The following is an 11678-nucleotide window of genomic DNA, read 5'->3' as shown; positions in this document are numbered from 1 at the left end:
AGCTCGACAGTGCTTGCACAACAAGGCAAAATAAAAAACAAAGTTAGATTTAAAATGATCATTAATAATCTAATAGCGACTGAAGTTTTGTAGAGTCGCCACGTCCTTCATCCAGCAAATTTTTAAATAGATGCTATCTTTATTAGCCAACTGCAGATTTGATCTTTAAACACAAACATTCTCGTCTTAACACTCTTGAAGAGGTCATATGGTGTGAATACGTGGTTTTCTGTCTCTTTGATGTGTTATAAGTTGCCCATTCATGTATTAAACGTTAAATTGCAGTCGGAACAAAAGATGCATTCTATCAAAAGCAAATGCTCACCCAGACCTGCCTGAAAGACCTTGTGTAACCACACCCCACAAATCTACGTCAGTTGGTGGTATGATTTGACTAAGACCGCCCAAATGTATATGCAAGTTGTATCTGTCAGTACAATTGCTTTGGAACCTGATGTTACAAATATGGTAAGAGGTGTTACATTTCCATCACACGCTTGCAATACTCAACCAAAAAATCGGTGCAGGGCAAAGAGGAGATACAAACATGCACGGTATGTGGAAAATACAGCGTTTTTTAACCTTAACTTGTGTATACAGATTGTGTTACATCTAAAACAATCGATAATATTCGTTGTATCTGTTTCATATGACGCCTTGAAACCTACATTTTGTGACAAAATAACCGTAATATTATGAACATGTAGTTGTTTTACTGCTCCACTGCAGTTGCTGGGCAAAGCCTTTTGGGAAATATAGCGTCATAAGTCAACACAAATCACCTCCCAATGCATCCTCGATAAGAGGGGCGGATCAAGGACACATTAACCATTCTTGTCTGGATGTGTATTTGAATTTGAACAGTACTTGGGCTGCAACTGATGACGTTTCACAAGTCCACAAAAACACAAGTACAGACAAGAACGCATATTGAGAAATGGTCGTTCATGATTGTTTTCTGCCTGTCTTGAACATTGCCTGTACTGTTTTGGATAATAAAGCTGCATTTAGATCTTCAACCACTTTGAGTCTCTGAGCAGTACGTAAAACAGCCAATAAAAGCCCAGGATGTACAGTATGTGAACTTATATAGTGTTTAAAAAGCATCTCAAGGTGAGACATGACTAATGAAAAATCACATTTACGCATTTGGCAGACACTTTTATCCAAAGTGACTTACCGTTATACTATACATTTGTTTCTAAGTATGTGCATTCCCTTTGGATCGAACCCACAACCTTGGCATTGCTAGTGCCATGCTCTACCCACTGAACTACAGGAAACCTTGCTACAGGATTTCATGTTTTTTATTTTAATATTATTCTAAAATGTGGGGAAAATATTAATAAAGAATTTAAATTAGTGACCCTATGCTTTTAGGCTGTTCTCTCTAGATGTAAACAAATATTTAAAAAATTTGACATACCAGTGGCCTGTATCACGATGCGAAGTGACTAAACATTGAGTTGCAGAGTAAGTTTTGAGTTGAAAAACCAGACAAACCCAACCTGGTTCAGATCAGGTTCAGCTGTAGCACAACGCTTGGTATTAACTTTGTCTGTCAACTAAGGTTTGATCCAGAGATAAACACTTGGCAGCAAAATATTTTCTCTCTAACACCTTTTCACTTTTAAACTTTTTTTAATTTGGAGCGAGATATACTGTACATAGGGAGTGGCTTCAGTGCCTAAGATATACATAACTTTTCTAAGAGCTGATTGGTCCAGTCTTGTTTTGCAATCCACCTTCTTGAGGCCAAAAACTCAGCGTATGCTCAAACTAAGCGGCTTTGTGATACAGGCCACAGATGATAATAAGAGCATATTGGTTTGCAACAAAATAAAGAATTACCTCCCCCCCTGGTGTGTCACTGTAACCAGAGTAGTTACCAGAATGATTGGCTCTATCACCGACCTAATGAAGGTAAGTGTTTCAGTTCTGTGCCACACATCTGTTATCTACTAACCCACTCAGGTTTCATGGGACTTTAGTAGCAACAACAAAGGAAACTAAGCCACAATGTGCATGTTTTCTATGCTAAAGTTTCAAATAATAAATGACAGCACAAATGAAAAAGACCATTTTAAATAATATTTTTTTATAATTTGCCCCGCGCAGAATGTTGTTAAATTCTTATGATTTCAGATTGTGATCTAAAATACAGTGATTGTTCCAATTGTCTCAGGTTGTGTCTGGGGGAGACCCGGAGGCAGTGTTGATCCAGTACATGGTCAACAATGAAGCATTGAGGGCCAGCACATAGTTATCTCAGCCATTGAGTATGTACTGTCAACTTTTTATGTAATGTCCTAAACTAGAACCAGTAAATTAAATTATTTCTGAAAGTACATAAAACAATTGTTTTTCTAAGCAACAATGCAATTTTACATACATGACAAAGGTTTTCCTGAGACCTGACTGGCTGGGGATGCACAGTAGTTAGTTTATCAAGTCTTATCGCCATCAAACTTCCTTTGCACCTACAAATTCTAAACTCCATCTACAGGGGCTATCAATGCTCGCATCAAAATAAGATGATCGATAATATTTAGGAATATAATTTAGTTTTGTCATGTTTTCATTGTTATTTGGGCCACATGTGAAAATCGTCTGGCACATCTGGCCTATATATGGCATGGCTGATCATATGTGGGCCAAACATGGGCCATATTTGTTTTGCCATAACTTTAGAAATGGCAGGAATGTTCAATTGGTTCACATCTTAGATTGTGGTACATGGCCCAAATAACAAACACATGAGGAACCATATATGTTTAAGACATGGCACACAGTGGGAAACATCAACTTGTTGCTGACATTCGGATTGTACTTGGAACAACACATTAACACATCCTGCCATTCACACAGCACCTTTCTCTTTATTTGGTTTAAGGATAAAATAACGCTCATTAGAAAAATCAGTCTAAAAATTGACTCTCCACACTCCAGACAGATCAAACAAATCTCAAATTAACTAATACATATTTTACTGTGCAGGCTTTTTATTTGAATTGTTGTTTAAATTCTTATGTGAAAACCTTACCAACAAAATCAGTGTTTAAATTAAGTATGCAGTAATATAAGAGATGTCTAATAGCAGTGTATACTAACAGATTTCCCTTCAAATGATCCCCGCAGACATTGGGAAAAACCCCAGAAGGAGAACTTTTAAAGATGTTTTATTTTAAATCACTTTATTTTTGATGATTTTCAGTTCTTGTCCTTGATTCTGATTGACTGAGCCGAGTTCTAAGTTGTTATAAAATACAATTTACCGATTTATAAAGTCTGACCGCATTACATAGCCTATATCATTTTATTTAATGTATTTTATGAAACCTTTCTACGCCTATGGAATAACCGTTTTATAAAAGTAATAAGTCACGCAAAGCGGTGGGTTACAGTGCATTTTTTAACAGCTAAGGGGTTTTTAATGACTTATTGCTTTATTAGAATGTATAAAAATCCAAGATATAGACACTTTGAATGTTACATATTATTTAAAATACTGATCACAAAGATATAAAGAGTACCTGTAGATATTTGAGTATGTGTAATATGACAAAAGCTAATTATTAGGGTTCGAGCCCGTAGGGCTTGAAACCTATTGTATTTGTAGGTTTTATTATTATTTTTCCGCCGTATCGGCCGTAAAACTGATCGTTCAGCCCAAACCGTAAGGCCGACAAAGCTGAGACTAGGTCAGATGGTAGTAGTCTTGCTCGCTACTCAGATAGGAGCCAGCCATGTCGGTCCATAGGGGGCGCTACAGCGATGCTGAACGCGTTTACGCTCATAATTCCTAAATCACTTGTCGCACACCCAAGTGTTTTATATCCCTGTAATCATTGGCTCAAAACTTAAAAAACGTATATCACCGATTTTCGCTAATTTGCATTTTATGCAACAAAAAAAATGAACTAGTCCCTGGATTTTTGCCCGATCGGAACCAAACCAAAGCTGATGAATTCTGTGGAGAGTGAATGTGAATAATTATCCAAAAAAAAGTTGAAATTTCGATTCACCGTTGCTAGGGGGCGCCAAAACGTCTGAACAGGAAGTGGCATATTTTACTAGAATGGCCATAACTCGTGAACCGTTTGAGCAATCTTCACGTGGCTTGTACCCTATGTGTAGACTCTCAGTCCGGGGTCACAGTAAAAAGGAGTTGGCGTTTGGCCACTAGGTGGCGCTATAATATACATGAACTCGAAAAGAGCTATAACTACCCAACCGTTTGCCCGATCGACTTATTATTTGGTATGGTGTGTCTTTGTGTCATGTACCATGACTGTATAAAAGGACAGTGGCGTATCTAAAGAAACATGGCGGTCATCGGCCAATGAAGTTTGAGCACTCATTAGACCGGGTTAACGGAACTCGATCGAAACGACACTCGCTGGGCTTGTTCCACTCATGGTCCTGAAGGTCTGTAAGAAATATGAACTCATTCGGCCACCGGGGGGCGAAGTAACGTTTTTGGAGTGCATAAACAATTGTATATCACGTGACATTTGACATATACTCAAACTATTGTTATCATATGATAGCTCTTCTCATTCTGAACAACTTTGCCTCTGGACACGCTTCTGTCGATTGAACGGTTCATAACTTCAGATATCGTTGACGATGTCTAAAACCTACTTTCGCAAACTAGTCCTAGGTTTTTCGACCGATCGGATCCAAACCAATGCAGATGACATCTCTGGAGTGTGAATGTAAATAATTATCAAAAAAAGTTGAAATTTCCTTTCACGGTTGCTTAGGGGCTTAAACATTTTAAATAGGCGGAGCCTATTACATTAAAATGCCCATAACTTGAGCACTATTATAGATATCATCATGGGGCTTGGAACAAATGTGTAGACCATCACTCCGAGATGACTTACAAAATACTGATGCGTTTGGACACTAGGTGGCGCTATAACAGTAAAAATGGCAAAATTGACACATCTTTGATTGCCTTAACAATTGTTTATCACGTGACATTTGACATTTACACAAACTATCAATATCATATGAAAGATCTCATAATTCCAAACAAATTTGGCTCTTGAACCATTGATGTCGATCAAACAGTTTGTGAGTTATCTGTGATGATGTTAAGAAGCTGCTTTTGCGAACTTGTCCTAGGTTTTTCAAGCAATTTCAAAATTTCCACCACAGTACAATTCTCTGGACTCTCTAGATCAATAACTATCAAAAACATGTTTAAATTTTTCATTTGCGTGACCATTACAGGGTCCTTTATTGTATTCAAGTGAACGGTGTACCTGAAAGCTCGCTACTCCTTAACAAATAATCCAATTGACTTGCCATTAAGTACAATCATACATCTTATTACACTTAACAAGCATGCTAAATATGGTGGTGATCAGACAAGGGATACATTTCCTGTCTCACAGGAACAAGGTGTTAGACATACAGTCAGGTCCATAAATATTGGGACATCGACACAATTCTAATCTTTTTGACTCTATACACCACCACAATGGATTTGAAATGAAACGACCAAGATGTGCTTTAACTGCAGACTTTTAGCTTTAATTTGAGGGTATTTAAATCCAAATCAGGTGAACGGTGTAGGAATTACAACAGTTTGTATATGTGCCTCCCACTTTTTAAGGGACCAAAAGTAATGGGACAATTGGCTGCTCAGCTGTTCCATGGCCAGGTGTGTGTTATTCCCTCATTCTCCCATTTACAAGGAGCAGATAAAAGATTCAGAGTTCATTTCAAGTGTGCTATTTGCATTTGGAAACTGTTGCTCTCAACTCTCAATATGACATCCAAAGAGCTGTCACTATCAGTGAAGCAAGCTATCATAAGGCTGAAAAAACAAAACAAACCATCAGAGAGATAGCAAAAACTTTGGTGTGGCCAAATCAACTGTTTGGAACATCCTTAAAAAGAAAGAACTCACCGGTGAGCTCAGCAACATCAAAAGACCCGGAAGACCACGGAAAACAACTGTGGTGGATGACCGAATAATTATTTCCCTGGTGAAGAAAACACCCTTCATAACAGTTGGCCAGATCAAGAACACTCTCCAGGAGGTTGGTGTATGTGTGTCAAAGTCAACAATCAAGAGAAGGCTTCACCAGGGTATATACAGAGGGTTTACCACAAGATGTAAACCGATTGATGAGCCTCAAAAACAGGAAGGCCAGATTAGAGTTTGCCAAACAACATCTAAAAAAGCCTTCACAGGTCTGGAACAACATCATATGGACCGATGAGACCAAGATCAACTTGTTCCAGAGTGATGGGAAGAGAAGAGTAGGGAGAAGGAAAGGAACTGCTCATGATCCAAAGCATACCACCTCATCAGTGAAGCATTGTGGTGGTAGTGTCATGGTGTGGGCATGTATGGCTGCCAATGGAACTGGTTCTCTTGTATTTATTGATGATGTGACTGCTGACAAAAGCAGCAGGATGAATTCAGAAGTTTTTTGGGCAATATTATCTGCTCATATGCTTATCACCCAAATGCTTCAGAACTCATTGGACGGCGCTTCACAGTGCAGATGGACAATGACCCGAAGCATCCTGCGAAAGCAACCAAAGAGGTTTTTAAGGGAAATAAGTGGAATGTTATGCAATGGCCAAGTCAATCACCTGACCTGAATCCGATTGAGCATGCATTTCACTTGTTGAAGACAAGACTGAAGGGAAAATGCCCCAAGAACAAGCAGGAACTGAAGACAGTTGCAGTAGAGGCCTGGCAGAGCATCACCAGGGATGAAACCCAGTGTCTGGTGATGTCTATGCGTTCCAGACTTCAGGCTGTAATTGACTGCAAAGGATTTGCAACCAAGTATTAAAAAGTGAAAGTTTGATTTATGATTGTTAATCTGTCCCATTACTTTTGGTCCCTTAAAAAGTGGGAGGCACATATACAAACTGTTGTAATTCCTACACCGTTCACCTGATTTGGATGTAAATACCCTCAAATTAAAGCTATAAGTCTGCAGTTAAAGCACATCTTGGTCGTTTCATTTCAAATCCATTGTGGTGCTGTATAGAGTCAAAAAGATTAGAATTGTGTCGATGTCCCAATATTTATGGACCTGACTGTATAAAGCACTATACATTAAACGTTGCTCCATATTTACACGTCTAGAAATATAGAACATGTCTGGCTGGTTGTAAGATGCTGTTTTGCTAAACATAACACACCTTTATTATGTACACCAGTTTAATTGCATGTAAACCAAAATAGCTACTCAGCAGTCACATGGCAGCAACTTCAGGGTCATTTCTTAAATGGATGTGACCAAATGAACCTGAAAAGATGATTCCCCTCAAGTGTACTATATGTGCATATGTGTGTAATCATGCGTAGTGACTATGAACCGTTGCTGACTGTATCTATAATTTTTCAGGCGTTGGGAGTATCGTCCACTTGGGTGTTTTAGGATGAGAGTCCTCGGCCTACTTGATGAAGGCAAAGCTGCTTTAGATGCCTTAAAAGTGCTCGAACCCGCTAAATGCTGCTTGCAGATTTAATTATTATTATTATTTTTTAAATTGAATACATTTGTATAGTTGAGTGTATGGTTTAGGTGGTTCAAATGGCTTTTGCATTATCTGTGATAATAAAAATCTATTTAGTGAATCAGTATTTGTGTTTAATATTGTTTGATTGTGTTTACTGAATATTTTAAATAAAAATATGGTGTGGTGTAAATATGGTTAAATTCTGGGAGAATTTTGACATATGTGGCCCACATAAGGGCCGTCAGAAATTGTAAATCCTTTAAATGCTATGTTGTCTTGCCAACAACCTTCTGACAACAGTTGCGTTTTTGGAATGTTTTGGTAACTTTTTACTTACACACACTATTGTAAAGTTTAAACCTTTAATGAAGCATGATTCAGCTCTCAGGCCTATGTGTGAAACAGTTAAGTAATCGAAACAGGTGTGGGTCTGTGAAGTATTCTCTGTGAACTTGTTTATACATTTCCCCATGAGATCAGCACATAAGTGGTACATTGAAGTAATTAAAAGTGCCTCATTATATACCTACATACTGTGTATCCCAAATAACACCGCATTATCTCCCTGTCGACATGGTCTGGGGTACGAGACATTGCAGACCAGGACACACTGTTCACATCTTGGGGGAGTTCAGTCACGCTGCCACTTAAGGCTCCACTGAGCATATTGATAATAAAAAAATTCATCTCTTAAAAAATAAGTATACTGTGGTGTGTGCCTCTATATGGTCGTTATCCTCCGACATCCTCCACTGATGCACGTCTCATAACCAGATAATAATGTGTCCCAGAGATGCTCTTTAAGTAACTAAATTGTTCTCAAACCAATTATTTGTTCTTTACATTTGTTATTGATTGGTAGCAAGGTGCAAAATAAATAGGTATTATTTGGTTTGGTATTAAACTGTAGAACATCAGCCTGATGAACTGAAAAGGGTTTAGCAGGAAAAAAACCCAGGCTATTCCTTCTCTCTGCAGTCTGGGGTCTTGTTTCACTCTAGTTATATTGTGGTGGAAATTGGCCTCAGTTGGAATGGCAGCACCATATTTTTCTTTATTTATTGATAAATTATTTAATAAAACTCAACAGGGAAGGAAGAAATGCCACCCTAAGACAAATCAACTCCAAAGTTAACAGAAAGAGCATTAAAAAAGATACATGGGGTTAATGGTTCTGTAAAATTCCTATTATATACTCTGAGATATGCACTGCATGTTTTTTAAAAACTAACACACTAAATTAAGGTATTTTATCACTCTGTCAATCTATGACAAGATTGCAGATAACACTGTCCAGACCATTTACTATGTCTGTCAAGCCCCTTAAGTTTAAATATTATACAGTAAATGAGTAGTTCACCCAAAATGGTCGTTCCAAACCCATTTGATTTTCATTTTTCTTTTCTAAAATGATTGAATAGAGCATTCATTGGGCATCATTTGCAAAACAACTGACACAAAAGTGTTGAAAAAAGCAAATTAGAGAGATGGGAAGAGGAAGATATGGAAGAATGTCTTGTCATGGTTTATGAGCTTTACTTTGGGCAATGTCACAGACGCAGACACAACTGGAAAAGTGTCTGTTGGGGCAAATGCTTTAGCGCTGGTTTAAGCTATTTGTAGTAGGCACATGGGGTTGTTAAAAAGTCTCAATGGTAAAGTACCCCTTCTTTCAAATGTGCTCCAATACACCAGCATTTATTGTTTCATTCAAATTACACCTGCCCCACGAAGCATGCCTGAGCAACACTGCTCAGTCTCTCTAATAAAAGTCTGCTGAGAGCCACCCGCTGCACAGCAATCACATGAGGTTTAGATCGTCACCGTGGAAACGTGAGATAGTGAGCACCTGTGTTCCTCCCCCTGAGATGGGCGACCGAGCCCTCTTCTCTAGGGAGGGCGTGGCATGTCCTTGGGGTGTCATCGGCAGCCGGATTACACAGAATATAGAGCCATAATTTCACTTAGCTATATGCCAAACTAATGGTTCAGAATGGTTTTCAAAGAAAAGAAAACATGACCTGCCTTTTAAAAACTATTGAGAAAGCTGATAGGTATGTCAATAACATACACAAATATTGAACCAAGCTTGACCAAACCACTAACCAAACTGCAAATGTACCAGTCACAAATCTGTCTTTGATGTCAGAAGCGTTACAATGCAACAAGTGTCAGAGTAACCAGACAGCGATTACTAACACATAACACATTCCAGTCTGTTTGTTTCAACCCAACCATAAAGGCATAATTTCTTCTTGATCAGCATTTTCAGTATTCAAGCTTTCCTGGATGGGACAGAGGTTTCCGCAAGGACTGATGTGTTTTCCCAGCATCATTAAAGAATGAAAAATATTTTTGTGTTAGCCTATAGTAGCCTAGTGGGAGCAAATAAATCTAACCTTTTGTGTTAAGGAGTTGTGCTTAAGGATAGTTCACCCAAAGGTAAAATTTATGTCATAATTTATTTATTCAAGCTCACATCATTCAAGACCTGTACATAACTAACTTTCTGTAAAACAACAAAGATATGTGAGAAATGTGTCAAAACAATTCAATGGGATTCAATGTCAGGCTACTAACGTTCTTCAAAATATTGTGTTTCATGTTCTGCAGAAGAAAGTCATACAGGTTCGGAACCACACAAGGGTGAGTGAGCGAGAAAAAAAGTATCCCTTGAACATGGTCAACATTACCAATTTGCTCCAATTTGCTAAGTAACATTGAAAATTTATATTTTTAAATGTATTGTTTGAGGTAACATGTGAATAAAAAGCCCAGATTTTCAATGTGACCAACTTCCATGAATGTTTCTTATATTCATATTTTCAATTGTCTGCTGTAAACCACAGGGCTTTCATGGGTAGATATATCTGAATGTTATTCAAATACTTGCGGCTTCTGCACCTTCAGTAGGTGTAAGATTCAGCTTTGAATAGAGTAGCCAGCCTTTTACATGTTAAACAGTTTTGAAAACCAGAGTGTGATACTATTAAAGAGTAAATACTTTGTGATTTTTAAAGCAACACCCATGTGTTTGATAAGTGCAATTGTTTGTTACCAGTGTCGTAAATAATGTCGATGTATAAGCTTCCCTGTGGGCATCACAATATACGTGAATGTATTTACTAAGCTGATGAAACTGGCGAATGCAGAAATGTCACTGGAAACCATGTCTCACTCTTCTGCAGGCAGGGGATGGTGGGGGGCTGTGTATACCGACCCGAACACAGAACTTACAGAGTGGGGTTGTAGCTGCCACGAGGCTGCTAAGGTAGCCACGGCAGTAGAATTCTTCAAGATAAGATTTTTTCTATCACTGAAAATTTTTTGGAGCCATTAAAAACTACAAAGTGTTGCTTTAAGGTCCGACTTTGGTTTACAGATTGTCAAACAACAAGTTTACATACATACAAGGTGTAAAACACTTTCATTTTCCAGTAATAGGCAGTTATTATCTTAACTTATTTTCTCTCAAATGATTAGTTTGGGGAATCATCTGTCTAATCCCCTCCTCTCTGTCAGCCTACTTTGATCTGATTGGTCAGATGGTCTAGTCTGCTGTGGTCTACAGCGTACAGCTTCGTAGAGTAGCAAATGGAACGGCAGGCATTACACTGAGTGACGTAAATCTGATCCGGAACTGAAATTAGAATGACAGACACCTCGTTCGCGTGATTCAGAGTCAACTCCTTCTTTCCCCAAGCCAATAACTTTGTTATTCGTTCACTTTTGTCTTTACAACTTGGCACACTGCTTACATTCATACACAGCAACATTACACACTGCATGAAATGTAATTTTAAGGACAATAGTTATTCTTTAAGAGTTTTACATTGTGCAGTGTGCCCGTCTGATTAGCCTCATGCTCCTCTCTGAAATTTAAATCACTGGACCGAAGAGTCAGTGCAAAAACAATCAGTGCAAGACCTTTTATTTAACAAGGCATCTCAGAGAGAAAAGTTGATCTATGAACAGACAACAAATGTAAACCTAACAAAACAGAAACTGATTATAAAAAACTAGCTATTACCATAGATGAAAAGTATGTAAACACATGCATGGCAGTTTGAATAGTAACAGAGACTATAGAGTTTGTGTTATGCTTGCATTTCCTCAGAATAAGAGATAATCTCCACAGTCCTATTCAGTCCTTTCGTTATAAAAATATTTTTTTTTCT

The sequence above is a fragment of the Barbatula barbatula genome, assembly GCF_947034865.1.
Source record: "Barbatula barbatula genome assembly, chromosome: 12".
NCBI lineage: Eukaryota > Metazoa > Chordata > Actinopteri > Cypriniformes > Nemacheilidae > Barbatula > Barbatula barbatula.
The sequence above is the reverse complement of the archived record's forward strand: the minus strand, read 5'-3'. Positions refer to the sequence as shown.